At 44.1% G+C, this 16,091-nt stretch overlaps 1 protein-coding gene and 1 long non-coding RNA gene across 6 annotated transcripts in view; one reads left to right on the top strand and one right to left on the bottom strand.

Annotated features, from left to right (window-relative positions):
• Window positions 1-12,426, bottom strand: part of LOC108307437 — a 232,296-nt gene extending 219,870 nt beyond the window's left edge. For all 3 annotated transcript variants that reach the window (XR_001826536.2, XR_005201243.1, XR_005201244.1), the window contains exon 1: window positions 12,309-12,426. This is a non-coding gene — a long non-coding RNA (uncharacterized LOC108307437). The remainder of the gene's footprint in view (window positions 1-12,308) is intronic.
• NR3C2 (nuclear receptor subfamily 3 group C member 2) overlaps window positions 12,411-16,091 on the top strand; it is a 358,115-nt gene continuing 354,434 nt past the window's right edge. For 2 of the 3 annotated variants that reach the window (XM_017532733.2, XM_017532746.2), the window contains exon 1: window positions 14,464-14,812. The gene's annotated coding sequence lies outside the window, so the exon portion shown is untranslated. Of the gene's footprint in view, window positions 12,462-14,463; window positions 14,813-16,091 lie in introns of those variants that run through there. The other variant, XM_017532742.1, reaches the window with a different exon arrangement.

Here is a 16,091-nt window from a genome sequence, read left to right as displayed (position 1 = left end):
TAACAGCGGAGACAGGAAGGAATAAGGGAAGAAAATAACAAACAAACAGCCAACCAATATTTCATTTAAATCTGTGAAATGCTATGCAAATGCTGAAGAGTGATTTACTTTCATTTATGTGGTCACTTTCAAAATAGTTGTAATGTGATACTGAAAAAAATGTATGTTCTGTGGACCTGGGGTGAAGAATTCTATAAATATTCACTGAGTTTACTTGCTCCAGGTCTGAGTTCAAATCATAAATGTCCCTGTTAATTTTCTATCTCATTGATCTGTCAAATATTAACAATGTGGTATCAAAGTCTCCCACTATTATTGTGCGGGTGTCCAAGTCTTATAAAATAAGTCATTAAGAACTTGTCTTATGTATCTGGATGCTCCTATATTGTGTGTATATATTTATGATAATTGACTCCTGTTGTTGCATTGATCCTTTTACCATTATGTGATGTCCTTCTTTGTTTCTTTGTCTTTGTTACAATTAAAGCCTATTTTGTCAGAGATGAAAGTTACAACTCCTATTTTGTTTTTTGTTTTTGTTTTTGTTTTTTTCTCTCCATTTGATTGGTGAGTCTTTCTCCAACTTTTTGTTTTGGCTCTTTGTGTGTCCTTGCTTATGAGATGGATCTGGATACATCGTGCCAATGGGTTTTGAGTTTTTATTCGATTGGTGTGTCTGTCTTTGATTAGGACATTTAACCATTTAAATTTAGGATTAATATTGATATTTGTGAGTTTAATATTGTTGTTTAATGCTAGCTGGCTATTTTGCCCATTCGTTGATGTAGATTCTTCATTATAAAGATACTCTTTACCTTTTGGTAAGTTTTTGGGATGACTGATACTGGTTGTTCCTTTCTGTGTGTAGCACTTCTTTCAGAAGCTCTTGTAAAGCAGTCCTGGTGGTGATGAAATCTCTGAGTGCTTGCTTGTTCGTGAAAATTTTTATTTTTCCTTCATTTATGAAGCTTAATTTGGCTGGATATGAGATTCTCAGTCGAAAACTCTTTTCTTTGAGGATATTGAATATTGACCCCCACTCTTTTCTAGTTTGTAGGGTTTCAGCTGAGAGATCTGCCGTGAGTCTGATAGGCTTCCCTTTATAACCTGACCTTTCTCTCTAGCTGCCCTTAGAATTTTTCCTTTATTTCTACCCTGGTGAATCTAATGACTATGTGTCTTGGGGTTGCTCTTCTTGAGGAATATCTTTGTGGTGGTCTCTGTATTACCTGAAGTTGAGTATTTTCCTGCCTTACTAGGTTAGGAAAGTTTTCCTGTATAATATTATGAAGAATATTTTCCAGCTTGGATTCATTCTCTTCATGACATTCAGGTACACCTATCAAACGTAAATTAGGTCTTTTCACATAGTCCCATATTTCTTGGAGACTTTGTTCATTCCTTTTTACTTTTACTTCTCTAATCTTGTCTTCTCGTTTCATTTCATTAAGTTGGTCTTCGACCTCTGATATCCTTTCTTCTGCTTGATCAATTCGAGTGTTAAAACCTGTGCATACTTCGTGGAGTTCTCGTATTGTATTCTTCAGTTCCATTAATTCACTTATATTCCTCTCTAAATTGTCTATTCTCGTTAGGATTTCGTCAAACCTTCTTTCAGTGTTCTTAGTTTCTTTACATTGGGCTAGAACATGTTCTTTTAACTCACAGAAGTTTCTTATTATCCACCTTCTGAAGCCTAATTCTGTTATTGGAACACACTCATTCTCCAACAGGCCTTGTTCCCTTATTGATGAGGAACTGTGATCCCCTGTAGAGAGAGAGGCATTCTGATTTTGAGTATTCTCAGCCTTTTTACGCTGGTTTCTTCCCATCATTGTAATTTATCCACCTGTAGTCTTTGCAATTACCGACTTTCAAATTAGGTCTCTGAGTGGATGTCCAACTTGTTGATTCCCAGCACCGAAATCTGAGCAACCCACTGTGCGGGCTAAAACAGCAGCGTTAAGATTCTTGGTGCTGGGCCGGGAATCTCCGGTCTGGCTTCCCTCTCGAGTGCCTTTTTCAATCAGCTGAATGGGCGACTCTGCCTTCCTGGAGCTCCAAACGTCGACCCAGGCCCGTTTACTCTGCACTGAGAACTGCTGCGCCAGGGCACCAGCAAAACCGTCATGCTGGTGACTCGTGGGGCTCCCCCGCTGGCAATCTCCTGGTCCGTAAGCAACAAAAATTCATCTGAAAGTGTGGCGTCCTCTTGTTCTCTGCGCTTTCATTGGGAGCTACAATCCTGAGCTGCTAGTAATCAGCCATCTTGGATCTCTGGTATCAACTCACTGAATTCCTAAGCCCTGTCCAATTTGAACTGAATACTTTTTCTAGAATGACAGTCAAATGACTTACCAATCCATACAATTTGGGCTGACCAGAATAATAACCAGTTCAGGTAATAACTTCAGATTAGCATGCAATGATCTACATTATCTCTGCCTTTGGTTGAGTAAAAGATGAGTCAATTAAGAAGAAAGAAGATTGGAAAGTGATCCAAAAAGAGTGCCATTGGAATGTACTGAATTTGACTTGCTCTGTTCTAAGGATCTGTAGTCCCCTAGGTAAGCAGCTCTCCTTGCCCTGAGTTCATCTTCATTCCTGTTCTCACATTCCTGTTCTCAGTTGATTTTTAAATTCCTCCCCTCAACTGAGGCCATGAGCTAGGTTAAGTAGCAGCCTCTGTCTGAGCGTTGGACCTGAATGCCTGGAGGCCATGTTACGTTTTGGATACCTTAAGAATGGATTCCCTCTTCTCAAGATCTGGGGCAAGGAGTGACTGCAATACCAGGGCTTATAACAAAGGGTATAAACTCCCAGGTGATGAAAGTCCTAACCTGCTGTAGTTTTTTGCTCCCTCCCTCTTCAACAGTAGCCCCCACCAAGAAATGTGAATGTATCACTTTTTATGCTTCTGTAGTAAATATGACAAAATGTTCACATCTGGTAATATGAGGGTGGTGACTACTTGAGCCTGTAGGCTTTTCAATTTTTCTGTGTTCTTGAAATATTATTGAAATTTTATGAAACATTTATAAGCTTATGAGATATTTTATGCTTAACATTTGTAATTAAACATAACAATATTTATTTAAAAAGCCATCAAAAACTCTAAGTGACTTTTACAATTGCAAAAAATAAAATTTTAGAACTCAATGGACTACTTAATTTATTTTAGAACTAAATGGGCTACTTGATTTGTTTCAATTAGCTTTCTATGATGTCACTATCAGGTTAAGGAAATCTAATCTTTTTTCATGTAAGTCTTCCTTTCAAAAACTGTTCATGATGTTCGTCTTTCTTTCAGAACTATTTCCATAATGTATGGATTATCCCTGCACAATGCTCCAATCAGAGAGTACCACTAATTATAACACCTACTTTCCTCACAAGCGAAATATTGGGCATTACTTTTTAAATGCTGCTTACTTCATTTCGAATTTGATTTTAAGAAACACTAGGAATGTAGCTTTATTTTATTTCTGTTGAATTTCTTTGATTATTCATCAAGTCTGTCTCTATAAAAACAAATTTTATTTATCTTGATTGAATTTCATTTTTCAACTTCTCAAAGAAGTAAAATCCTATGATGTCAACATTGTTTCCTAATAGAGGAATAAAATTGTTATAGAAGTAAACAGGAGGCTTGTGTACCTGAGAAAAATATTGGAAATCCTCTCACACAATATGTTGGTCAAATCCTACGAATGTTGTTTGCAAGGTGAAAGGAATTCTGAAAGTGGATGGCAGTAATGCTTGCACAGCAATATGAATGTAATTAATACCACTGAACTGCACACCCACTAAAAATGGTAAAGGTGGTAAATTTCACGTTCTGTGTATTTTACCACAACTTAAAACTGTATGTTTTCTTTTGTTTTTTGAGACGGAGTTTCACTCTTGTTGCCCAGGCTGGAGTGTAATCGCGATCACCACAACCTCCGTCTCCCGGGTTCACGTGATTCTCCTGCCTCCGCCTCATGAGTAGCTTACAGGCATGCATCACCATGACCAGCTAAATTTTTTTTTTGTATTTTTAGTAGAGATGGGGTTTCTCCAAGTTGGTCAGTTTGGTCTTGAACTTCCGACCTCAGGTGATCCACCCTGAGGTGGATCGCCTCAACCTTACAAAGTGCTAGGATTACAGGTGTGAGCCACCATGCCCGTCCTTAAAGATCTGTTATTAAATTAAGAAAATAAACAAACTAGGAGTGGCCACTGGCTTTGTTAAAAGGGCATCACATCTAATTGATCTAAGCTTTCCATTTGATAAGATGAAAGCTACAAAAGAAGCATTAGTTAAAATCTACCTCAGGAGTAATGAGCCCATCTTTATGACATACTCAGAATAGAGAAAGGTGATCTGAGCTTGACCACAGTTAACTGTCTGGAAAGGTAACTGAAGCAGCAGGATATGGTGGCTCATGCCTGTAATTTCAGCATTTTGGGAGGGCAAGGCAAGAGGATTGCTTGAGCCGAAAAGTCTTAGAAGAGCCTGGTCAACACAGCAAGATCCCTGTCTCTACAAAAGAAAAAACCTTTTTTTTTTTTTTTAAAGAAAACCTGGGAACTTGTTAGAAATGCAAATTCTCAGACTCCACCCAAGGCCGACTGAATGGGAAACTCTAAGGGTGAGGCCCAGTAGGCTCTTTTATTTATCATGTTCTCCAGGTGACTCATGCGTGCTAAAATTGGAGAATCATTCTTTTAGATTCTTAGGTGTGTGAAGTGCCTGAGGACTCAAGCTGATCCTCAAAAACCCTCCTAATTGGCAGTGTTATCTTCAATGTCCCAAAGAAAAATATGGTCTTGGTTCTCTTTAACAAACATCCAGGGGTAGACAGTTAAGATTTTTTGAGCACAAAACTAGATACATGTACTGTGATAAGTACTTATCCCATTGTAGTATCAATAATCAATATGTGGCTGGGCATGGTGGTTCACACCTGTAATCCTAGCACTTTAGGTGGCCAAGGCAGGCAGATCACCTGAGGTCAGGAGTTTAAGACCAGCCTGGCCAACATGGTGAAACTCCCTCTCTACTAAAATACAAAAATTAGCTGGGCATGATGGCAGGTCCCTGTAATCCCATCTACTCGGGAGGCTGAGATGGGGGAATTGCTGGAACCCAGGAGATGGTGGTTGCAGTGAGCCAAGATCATGCCACTGGACTCCAACCTGGGTGGCTGAGTGAGACTCCATCAAAAAAAAAAGTTTCAGAAATAAAAATACTTAAACCTAGAATAAGTTATTGCCCTGGGTCATAAGTAGGTGATGAAGCCAGAATTCAAAGCCATTCATGCTGACTCTGCTGTACTGCTTGATTTGCTTGTCCTGTGAAAAGAACTCATATAAAACACAGTTCTAGGCTGAAAATTTCTGCTTAGACTTTTCATTAAGAAGACCTAGCCTTGGGACCCTTTCTTGCATCTTGGGCTTTTTGAATTAACTGCAAAAGTTAGTGTTTGCTTGAGTTTCTCCATAAGTGTACTTGCTGTGATTATCTTGATTTACTTCTTGGGTCCATAGTTTGTTTTTGTTTGTTTGTGTGTTTGTTTGTTAAGGTACCACTAGTACCTTCTTGTACTGGTCTTTTGATGTCATGGAAATAACATAGTAGATAAAAAGATATGTATATATGATATTGCATTTTGTTCCTTGGCAGTTGCTACTGAATTATAAAAATAATTTTGTTTACAAATAAAGGTAATTTAAAAACTGTTAATTACATTTCAGATAAAACATCAGTTCAGTGGTACTTAAATTTGATATAAAAACAACATAATTTATAAATGAAAAGGTAATCATATACAACCGATCATGCTGAAATGATCAATTATAAAAATAATTTTCCTGGATTTTTTTTCTTCAAGATACGTAATTATTGTAAAATTATGTGTCTTGTATTAAAAACAAAAAAGAAAATGTTTTGTGCACACGTCCTAGTAAAATCCTGGCTTCAGCTACTTATTTGGTCCTTTACACAAGGAAGTAATCAGCACTATCATCATACATTAGCATTGTTAAGTCTACCCAGCTTTTGCTTACAAGATGTGGTTCTACCACATTCATGGTAAAGACCATTACATTTTCTTTTTGAGATGGAGTTTCACTCTGGTTGCTCAGGCTGGAGTGCAATGGCATGATCTCGGCTCACTGCAACCTCCGCCTCCCAAGTTCTCCTACCACAGCCTCCTGAGTAGCTGGGATTACAGGCATGTGCCACCACAACCGGCTAATTTTGTATTTTTAGTAGAGACAGGGTTTCTCCATGTTAGTCAGGCTGGCATCAAACACTTGACCTCAGGTGATCTACCCACCTCAGCCTCCCAAAGTGCCGGGATTACAGGTGTGAGCCACTGTGCTCGTCAAGAAATTTTTTTAAGTACTAAACTAGGTTTATTTCTAAACATGTCTACTTGTTTTGATAAAATATTAAGGTATAGTTTTAACTGGCACTAAATACTTCAAAATAGATTATAGTTTAAATATTAAGAATTGACATGTCATATACCTTCCATATAGAAAGTGTTCATTTTAAACATTTTAAAAATGGATATTCAATGTCCAAATGTACATAATAAAACTATATAGTACTCCGTGAAAAACAATCAGCATTGAAAAATTTGCACCTGGTTAGAGAACAGGAAAAGATAGCTAACCTCGACTTTTACTAAAATTGTACGTCTTTTGAAAAAAAAAAATCCCATCAAGCAATTAAAAAATGCTTCATATTCAAAGAGCTAATGGATTAGTAACCCCAAAAGGATTAGAGAACACAAATGCAATATAATCAAAATATCATTTGATATGAGAATGCATAAACTCTCCACTCTGCCAGCTAGATGAAGTGGGAAATACTCAGCTGCCTTACTTGGGACAAACTCAAAAGTTGGATTAGGTCTTCGAAATAAGCAGATGACCTATGAATAAGGGGATTCAGTAGGCTTCTTTAATATTATACCATTACCCTTCTCTTGGAAGAAAAATCACTCAATTTGGGGAGACTATAGGTGAAAGGGAATTTTGATACTTGCAGAGATTTAGTTTTAGTTTGCTTTGCAATGCATTACCCATAGCAAATTTATCTCTATCTTTAGGAATAAAGAAGGCATCTGTCATGAAGCTTCTTACATTTTTTTGTTTGCTGCTTCCAGTGTCATATATCTGACATGTAATAACCTCCCTCTATTAACTCTACTGTTAGGGAGAAGATTTTATTCACTTTGGCTGTCTACATGGCTATTCTTAACCTGGAACTGTAGTGCCTGTTTCTGACACTAAATACACATTTTAAAAATTTTCTTTTAAAATTATCTTCATTATGTGTACCTAGGCATCAGAAAATTAATTTTTGTTTTGTTTGTTTTTGAGACAGGGTCTTGCTCTGTTGCCCAGGCTGGAGTACTGTGGTGCAATTATGGCTTACTGCAGCCTTGACCTCCTCGGCTCAAGCTATCCTCCTGCCTCAGCTGCCCAAGTAGCTGGGACTATACGTGTGTGTCACCACACTCAACTATTTTTTAAAACTAGTTTTTAGAGACCGGGTCTTGCTATGTTGCCCGGGTTGAGAAAAATAAAATATAAAAATTCAAGTGACATCATTTTATCAGGATATCTTATTGTCTGTCCCTGATGCATTAATAACATTTTATATCACAGTAAGTTTTTTTATGGCTCAAGATTAAATCCTGAAGCATTTTTTTTTGCAATCATCTTTGCTAGAATTTAAAAAATAGTGTTGATCAAGATGTTGTCTTAGTTGTTACTGACAGCTGTTAAAATGCTGCTAAAAATATAGTGCCAACTACTGAAAAGCTAACTGCTCCTGTGAAGTCCTAATGAGAAATTCTAAACGAGTGTTTCATCAAGTTCAACAGACTTACGTTTCCCACACCTGACCCATTGGATTGTTTCACTTTCTTTTGTGCTTGTTACTGTACATAATATTACAGAAACAGCTTCAATGCATAATTTTAATAAGCACACAAATCATGCAATTATTTATGTAAGATTAGCACAGTTATTTAAAGATGATGAATTTCTTGTACTAAACCAAGAATATATGAAAAAAGAGGAATTGAAAATATCTTTATTGTTATTAAAATATACTGCTCTAAGTTCCTCCCCTTTTTCAACTACTGTACATTATTTCTAAATTTAGAACATCAGTGTAGGCACAGTGAAATCTGATTTGCTTCTAATAATATGGCATACTAATTGTGATGCATGTGCTGTTTGGTGCTCTGTCATCTCAAAATCTGGCCATAAAAATGTATTAAGTTTGCATATTTTCTATTTAAAATGACTACAAATGGAATTAAGGTAGACAGATGAATAAATAGTAAGGTAAACAAATACAGAAATTAATGAACAACCAAAGCTAATAAAAATATTCCAAATAGTCTAGGAAATTGAGTTTGGACTATTTTGGATATTAACAAAAACGCTGATATGTTTTGTATTTATCTTCTGGTCCACAATTTCTTATTTGCTTGCAGTGTTTATAAACTGTAACATGTGTGTTTTGCAATAAACAAAGAAGTTTTATCTTATATTATTCCTCTACTCTTTCTAACACCCCCCTCCTTTCTCTTTCTGACTCTCCCTTTCTTTCTCAACTCTTTCCAACAGCTGGTAAGAGACTGAAAAAAAAAAAAAAAAATCCCAGCTTTTTAGAAAGAAAGAAAAAAAAATGCCAGCATGGCTCGGCTTATTAATGAAGTTAACTAGGACCAAATGCTTAGCCCTTAACTTCTAAAAATTATTGAATATGATTAAATTATATGATACCTATTGGTCTTTACTTTCTTGTCAGTAAATAGATAATGGAGAGGTACATAATGTATTTCAAAATATGTATGTTCAATTTTTTTTTGGCTTATAATTTTACCATTAACTCCATGACTCCATGGCTTTCCCCCCACCCCTCAGTGTCAGCTGTCGAAGGAATGGATTCAGAGCAGAGAACTAAGGGGTGGCTCTGCTAAAGCTGAAATAAAGAGCTAGGGAGGAATTTTTCCAACACAAACTTAGATGATATTAGGCTTTGTATCTGAAGTTACATAATAGAGGATGTGATGTCACACATGTAAATTGCAAACGCTGAGTCGTGCACTTTGGTGGCAAACCTAAGGGAGTTTGACATTAATGGGATGGGGGAGGGAGGCGTCCCAAGGTTCAGCGACTGTGAAGAGGGTGAACAATTGTCAAAAGGGGATGTCTGATGCTGCTTCAAGCTTTAAGCTATCTGGCAGCTACATGAGATGAAGTTAATGTCCTTTTTCGTGTGATAATTTTCCTTTTTTAACTCTTATTTTTCTTGAAAAAAATTCTATCCTTCTGCCAGGAAAAAAATACACTTATCTAAAAAGATTAAAGCAACAAACTTTGGTAAGAGACGCCTCAGAAAACAACTAATTATTGACATTGCTAGGCACACATGTTTCTGAGTTGACAGGGCTCTCTATGAATGGGCATTGGAATGAAGAGTATTCCTAACAATCTAAAACCCATCTTCTTTGAAGACATCTCTCTGAGGCATCACTTGTGGGGTGATCCCAAGCAAAGTCAGTGTCACCTCCTCTTCAGATGAGGGACACTCGGATCTTATCCCAAAGTTGTTCACCTTTCAGGGTGTCACAGGACCACCTTTTGTCTTATAGTCAGCAGAAGAAAATACAAAAGCGGTTTACCTGAGGGAAACTTATCATTCAAATGTTTGGGCAAATGTGTAAAGACTCAGATATTGAAAAACAAATAAGCTTTGCCTATTAATAACTGCAAGTTCTCCTAACATCTCTCCCAAGGGGTAAGAAAAGATGATACTGTAAATAAAAGGACGAATGGACTCCTCACAGGCTATTTTGTGAAAAAGTTTCAAAAGAATATCCATATCTGCTTAAAAATTCAATCTTAGCTTTATAATACCAACTGTTTCAAAAGCAGGAAAGATGAAAATTTGAGAGTAGTTGGTATATGTGTGTGTGAAATGGACAAAAAGAAACACAGGAAGAAGTCTTACAAATTTCTAAAATATCACAGTTATAATAACCCCGCTGTACACCTTAGTTTGATCAAGTTGTCCTTAATTGAAATCATTGTTTAAAATAGTAGTGGGAGTACCTAGGTAAAAAATTCTTATAGAAAATCACTTTGTAAAGGGGGAAAGAATAATCAATGCCCAGTTTATAAGTTTTAGAAACAATTTACACTGTACAGGTTACCTTAAGTAGGGGGTTCTTTTTATCCAATATTCTCTTATCAAAAATTTCAAACACACACAAAAAAATTGAAGGAACTTTACAGTGAATACCTCTACACTTAGCACTTACATTCTACTATTAATATTGCACTATCAACATGCTTTTCACATATCTATCTATCCTTCTGTCCATTTTATCAGTCCACCAATGTCACTGCATCTTATTTTTGATGCACACATTTCCAAATTAGTTTACAGACATCAGTACACTTCTAAATTTTTCTTTTTAAAACTCACTGAATATTATTTTTCAAAATATTTGATATTTAAATATTTTCTTGATCATCATCTTAAAATATACCTTAAGAATGTCATAAGCATGAACCTAGAAGCTTTTCCTACAAATAAGAAAAGTCAAAGGGTTGTTTTACTAATGGCCGAAATGTTACCTTGAGCCATCTAAGAACCGAGTGGTGCCCAAACCGTGGGTGATGGAGGCAACGGGAAGCTCGCTGTTAGGACAGTGGAAACGTGGAAGGAGAAAGGCAGTGATTGTTTTAACAGGGCAGCTAGGTGTTTAACACGGGTCTCTGTGGGAAGGGATTAGCAACTTTCACAGCTATTTAGGAATAAAACGGGAAAGAACCCAAAGAAGGGCGGAGGTGGAGGCGGCTAATACACCCTGTAGAAAAAGGAATGTTAAGCCAGAAAAGGGGTGTGTGTGTGGTCAGTTCGCGGGGCTGAGTCAAAAGGGATCACAAGCAGGGGAGCCCGTAACTGGTGGGGACCCTCACACTTCTCCCCCCTCCCTGGCCCCCATCTTCCACCTAAGGGTGAGTGTAACGGTGCGGGGGAAGAGTCTGGGGCAGAACGTACCTCGCACACCCGAGAGTGCGCGTGAACACGCGCGCACACACGCACTCGCATACATATCTCCTGACGTGCTGATCTGCGTGGCCGGGGTGGGGGCGTGGGACTCCGGGGAGGCTCCGCAGAGGAGCAGCGGGCGCGGGAGAATCCCGGGAACCGGGTTCACCCTTCCGTCCTCCGCCCCCTGCCGCGTGCCCGCGCGCCGCCGGCCGCCCGCCGGGCCGGGTCACCCCCCTTTCACTTTCGCGTCTGCGTAGGTGTCTGCCCGGGCGGGCGCGAGGGCGCGGGGGCGCGCCAGGCGACGCGGGGGCGCGCGCCGCGCCGGGAGGGGAGGGGGAGGGGGAGGGGTCCCGGCACTCGCCCCCTTCCGCGGCTCGCCCCGCGGAGCCGCCTCCGCGGGCGTCTGAGCCGCCGTCAGAGCAAGGGGACCCGTGGCCACCGCTGCTCCCCAGCCCGCTCCCTGCACGCCTCCGCGCTCAGACGCCCGCTCCCTCCTCGGCGCCCCCCCACGGCGGGGGTGGGGCAGTGGCTCGGCTAGCAGGAGAGGGGCGGGGAGAGGAGCAGCCTAGCGGGGTGGGCAGCCGGGGAGCAGGAAAAGAAACTTTTCCCTCCCGCCCCCCACGCGTGGTCCCCAGCCCTCGCCTCCCCCCGCAGGTGGGAACTGCACCTGAGGCCGGGCGGGAGGTCTGGGCCGGACTTTGCTGGGCTACGGGGAGGCCTGAAGCGGGTGCGTGCATTTGGGGCTCAGTTTTCCTTCCGCTCCTGGGCTGTCAGTGGCCGGGGTGGGAGGGCGGCCGCCGGCGCCCCTGCCCGTTTCCCGCCGGCGCCCCTGCCAGTTTCCCATCGGCGGGTGGCCGGACGCGGTACCGCCGCCTCTAGCTCGTGAGGGTGTGACTCGGGGAGTGGGGCGCAGGCTCCTCCTGCCACTGCCCCCTCCTACACGCGCTCGGCCGCCCGAGCTGTCACCCGCCACCCCGGTCCCAGGGAGGGGGCGCGGAGAGCGGCGCTGCGGAGCGGCAGGCGCGGGATCCTCCGGCCGGACTTCCCGGCTCCCAGGGACGCCGCCGTCAAAGCCAGGCGGACGCGCAGCCCCGGGAGAGGGACCCGCCTGAGACCTGGCCGCCGCCGCTGGGGGCGGGCGGATGCCCGCGTCCCCCTCTGCGCGATTTGGCGCTGCTGCCTCGCCGCCTCTCGTAGGGTAACAGCACTATTGCTCTACTGCTCTACGCACCGTCAGCAGGGCGACTCCCGGGATTATCATCCTCTGCATCCTCACCGCCCGTCAGCCAATATTGGACTTGCTGGTGGCGGCGGCAGCAGCGGCGGCGGGAGTCTCGCCGTCCCCCTTCCCCCGCCCCAGCCTCCCCACCATGTCCTAGAAAAGGTGAGTGCAGCGACAGTCACTTTGCGCTGACAGCGGCGAGAGGGGGCCAGGAGAGCGCAGGGGCGGCCCCGGGCAAGGCAGGTTGCGCGCCGAGGGCAGAGGGCGCGGGTTGGCGAGCCGAGGTGGGATGCGGACAAGAGACGAGTTGCCCGCCGGCGGCCCTGGGACAAGGGTGCTGGGTGGCGGGCGAGCGATCGCGGCGGCTGCCCCTGCACGGTTCTAACCTAGATTTTGCAAGAAGCTGAGATCCAGGGCAAGACCGGCCCTCCTCAAAGGAGGTAAAAACTTAGTAAAAGAGACACGTCCGTTCCTTTAAGAATGAATAATTCGGCAACGCTTGTTGAGCCGCCGCCGCCTCGCGTGCCCAGGCGGTAGGTCTGGGACTCCCCTTGCTCCCGCCCGCCGCCCGCGCTCGGTCAAGGTGCGATCGATGCCCGGCTAGCCGTGCAGGGAGAGAGCGCGTGACGGCGGGCCCCTCGGGAAAGTTGGGACGCTCGGCGGGGACTCCTGGCTGCGGGGGCGCCAGGGGCAGCTCCGCGCTGGGGACCGAGAGGCATTGGAGTCGGGGGTCCGGACCAGCTCGCGGCGCTGCCGCTGTCTCCCTTATCTCCAGGGAGTTCCTGACTGGAGCGGCTGAGAGTTCAAGTCTCCCTGGGTTAGGGGTCGGGAATCTCGAAGCTTAACTAACTGTAAGGAGAGGAGGGGCCTCTGGGCATAGGGTGTCCCCCTGTCCCCCGCCTCGGGCTTTGGCGAGCGCGGAGCGAGGGTGAGGCGGGAGGCCGCACAGCTGCCGCCGCCGGGCTGCGGGTCGCCGAGGGCCAGGGACCAGATTTAGGTGTATACGTCACTGATGCTGACTCCGGGCCAGCCGGGAGCCTAGAACCGGGCCTTATACGCGGAGCTTAAAAGTCCTTAGAAATCAAAGTTAAGCCCATCCTTTTGCTTAGTAACTGCAGCATTTGGGTGGGCGGGAGGAGAACCGAGGAGGGGGCGGTTGGAGGGAAACCGAAATTTCTTCGTGCAGACACCCGCGATCCTTAGAAAACAGTTTGGTTCCTTCCCCCTCTTGTCTGTTTTTCCCACTTTTGTGACCCATCCCCTCCACCCATTATAATGTGAATATCCTCGATGGTAAGCTTGCTTTCAAATCGAACTAGTGGAAAAATCCAATACTAAAGTAGTAAGTACAGTGACGAAATTATAAGGAAGCAGAGGAGCAGCTCTTGACCATGTCACTGTTTTCATTTTTCTTTTCTTTTTTTTTTTTTTTTTTTTTTTTTTTTTTTTTTTTTTTTTTTTTTTTTTTGGTCATTTAAGGGATGGGAGGAACGCTGCGTTTAAAGGGCTTCTCCAGTACGGTTAAAACAAGCAAATTCAAATCCAGTTAGAACGTGATCCTCTTGCTCGCTGGCAGCGAAGTCTGCGGCTGCTCTGCCGAGAGGTAACTACTGAGACACAGGAAAGGGGCTGGGAGAGGAACCTCGGGGGTCGGGTGAAGTCCACCCAGAGTCCTCCCCGCGCGCGGACGCTGTTGGGCGGCTCCAGGGCTGCCGCTCACCTGGCGCTGCAGGTGGAGAGCGTGAGGGGACGACACTTTGCTCGCGGAGAAACCGACTTCTTCCGCGTCACCACACTTTTCACATCTCCCCAGATACCCTGGGGTCGGCCAGGAGGAGAGCAGGGTGGACGTGAGCAAGTTTGGAGCGGTCGAGCAATGGGAGTGGGGGCAGCGTGCGGAGGCCGCCTGGTGTAGCCACCGCCCGGCACCCCAAGCTCCCGCCGCTTCTGCGGCTTTAAGGAAGCTGCCGAGTCCAGGCTGTGTCGCAGCAACTTTGTATCAGTCATGTCGCCCGCCTGGTGACTGACAGCCTGGATTGTCCAATAAGAAGCCCGCCTGACCCGTGCAGTGTGGAGCCTTGCTTCTCTTTAGGCCAATAGGAAGGGCACGGGGGGCGGGATAGCAACCTGAACTTTATCTGGACATGTGACCCGCTTTTAAAAGGGCCAGCCCTCCAGCTGGCCCACTCCCCCCCGGGCTTTCGCCCGCCCTCTCTCCCTCCCAGTTTTGCCCGCCCTGGCCCTGCCCCTGCCCCCTCCTCTCAGCCCCTCCGCGCCCGGGGTGTCATTGGGCCCGGTAGACGGGAGCCAACTTCAGGCTGCTCGGAGGAAGCCCGTGCAGTCAGTCACCTGGGTGCAAGAGCGTTGCTGCCTCGGGCTCTCCCGCCGCAGGGAGAGCGGCACTCGCTGGCCTGGATGTGGTTGGATTTAGGGGGGCTCCGCAGCAGGGGTTTCTTGGCGGTGGCAAGCGCTGCAACAGGTGGACGGCGAGAGACGGACCCCGGCCGAGGCAGGTGTGTAGGGGTGCGTGGCGGGGCACCGCTTGCCCTGCTCGGCTTGCGGCCGCGGCGCGGGAGCGTGCACTTTGCAGGGAGAAGTGGCTGCGTAATCCGGAGGCACAGTCAGTATGGTGCTGTGTGCTTGTTGTTTTGTTTTGGTTTTCCACTTTTCTCCCCCTTTGGCCGCCAGAGGACTATTTTGGGAAAGTTTGGCCACTTTGGATAAATGCCCTCTAACTAGCAGCTTTTAACTGCCTTTGGCAGTGGGAGGTCTACCACCCTTCGCTTTCCCCAGAGATGAATTTCGAATCGTTTTCCCTATACCTTTTTTAAAGGACGTTTGAATAATATTTCTTTCCTTTATCAATTGCGGAAGCTCCCAAATCTCAGCTGGAGGTGTGTAGCGGGTAAGGGCAGTTGAAGGAGATATAGATCCTATATAAAAGGGGCTCTGGAAATTCATGCATTTCCCGTTCCCTAGCATTCGCGAAACTCTTGAGGGAGGCTTCGCTTTCTATGGTACCAGTTGGAATTTTAAGGGCAAGGGAAAAGGGACGAAGCTGCTTTTGGTGGCATCCTTACCCTGCTACTGAATTTTAGGTGCGTGGCTTTGTCCACTCAATTTAAAAAGACCAGGTTTAAATGATAATGGTTTATAGCACCATCAGTTTTAATTATTTATTATGACACAGGAGTTAGGAAAACTTTTGATAGCAGACGAGCTTTTGAAACCGCCGAATTTTAAAGGCACCAAATTGCTTCTTAACATTTTGTATTGCCATTTCTCTAGGTGCTGTTATTGATGATATTTACATAGTAATTATAACAGCATTCTCCATCTGTGAAGTCCTGCTGTGAAGTTTTAATTTTATGTTTGACATTGTGGCAGCTATCATGGAAAAGCTTCAGAGAAGTTTTAAAAAATAATTTAAAGTGGAGCTTTTTCCTTTAAGGGAGGCATAGTTTGCTTTGGCGTTTTTTGGAAAGATCAGGTGGCTCGGTAAATTAGGTGAGTGAATAGAAATCAGGTGTGCTCAGTTCAAACTGGTTCTCCCGCTCTCTTAGGTGACCTTGGGCAGATTTCTATCATTTGCCTCATCCATAAAAGAGAGGAACATAATAGTTCTATAGTGGAGAATGACAAAAAATAGTTACCTATAGTGAACTTTTGCAACTGTGCAGCCTAGAGATGATTGTGAGATTCTTAAGCCTTCGTCTTTAAAATACCATAGTATAGCGAAATAAATATAAAAAATGATGACTTTTCTAACATGATGAGATTGGGTTTTGGGGG

This window comes from Cebus imitator, unplaced genomic scaffold, assembly GCF_001604975.1.
Source record: "Cebus imitator isolate Cc_AM_T3 unplaced genomic scaffold, Cebus_imitator-1.0 Scaffold4, whole genome shotgun sequence".
Lineage (NCBI taxonomy): Eukaryota > Metazoa > Chordata > Mammalia > Primates > Cebidae > Cebus > Cebus imitator.
Note: the sequence above shows the minus strand (reverse complement) of the source record. Positions and strands in the feature narration are given on the sequence as shown.